The sequence below is a fragment of the Chionomys nivalis genome, chromosome 12 (genome assembly GCF_950005125.1).
Source record: "Chionomys nivalis chromosome 12, mChiNiv1.1, whole genome shotgun sequence".
Taxonomy (NCBI): domain Eukaryota; kingdom Metazoa; phylum Chordata; class Mammalia; order Rodentia; family Cricetidae; genus Chionomys; species Chionomys nivalis.
Window position 1 is genome coordinate 66,035,559 of NC_080097.1, and position 1,085 is coordinate 66,036,643.

The 1,085-nt window shown below is 38.6% G+C and overlaps 1 non-coding gene across 1 annotated transcript; it reads right to left on the minus strand.

Moving 5' to 3' along the window:
* Window positions 1-430: 430 nt before the first annotated feature.
* LOC130885406 (small nucleolar RNA SNORA41) lies at window positions 431-562 on the minus strand. The gene has a single exon (XR_009058167.1). It is a non-coding gene; the product is annotated as a small nucleolar RNA SNORA41 (small nucleolar RNA).
* Window positions 563-1,085: the final 523 nt, after the last annotated feature.

Genomic DNA, 1,085 nt, shown 5'->3' on the forward strand with positions numbered 1-1,085 from the left:
ATGTTCATTGAGATATGTAAGTATTATCTTTAGCAATAGGGTCTTGTTCTCAGTTTGTGGAGAGCTACAATAGCCTTGGCAATTGTCTGAGTTGTTTGAAGGTTTCCACTGGGTCCCTTTGGCTAACAACTCAATTAGATTTAACTCATTCCCGGTCCTGGAGGTTTCACTTGGTGTCAAGAGATGTCTTCTTGGGGTTTTGTTCCCACCAACTCCTCTTATTTCATGATTCCATTTTGATTTCTTCCATATAAATACATTTTAAAAAGCTTATACTGTTGTAGGTTTCCATAGGACCCCCAAATGGCCCTTAGTTTTAGCTGCCATATTCCCTTTCTTATCTACCTTGTCCTTTCCCATATCTGTTTAATCCTCCTGTTACAGCTTCTACTTCTTTTTTTTTTATTTTTATTTATTTATTATTTTTACCTTATGTCTGTCACACACATTCCTCTTTCTGTTTGGCTAAGAAAGAGGAATGAAATTGTGTAACAGTTTCCATCCCACAGAGGAATGCTACAACTGCCACCATAAGATCAGCTGCAGACCAGTAGCTGTGGATCAGCTTCTACTTCTTATCTCTCAGTAGCTATATATTTTCTTTCCCCTTCCTTGGGAGATCCTTTCCCTCCTTCCCACTTCCTTAATTTATACCTAATTTCTGTGATTATGCTGATTATAGCATGCCCACTAAAGGCTTAAAAGCTAACATCCACATATAAAAGAAGACACACCATATTTGGTTTTCTGGGTTGCTTCACTCAGGATGATTTTCTAGCTTTATACATTTACCTGTAAAGTTCATTGTGTAATTTTATGATATTTTTACTATCATTCATCCATTAAGGAACGTCTGGCTATTTCTATTTCTGGCTATTATGAACAGAGCAGCAATGAGCATGGTTAAGCAAATGTCTCTGTAGTAGAATGTAGAGTCCTTTGGGTATACATCCAGGAATGGTATAGCTGGAGCTTGAGGTGAATCTAGTTCCATCTCCCTGAGGAACCACCACACTGGTCTCCATGGTACAAGCTTGCAGTCCCAATAGCAACGGATTAATGTTCTCATTACCCCACACCCTCAC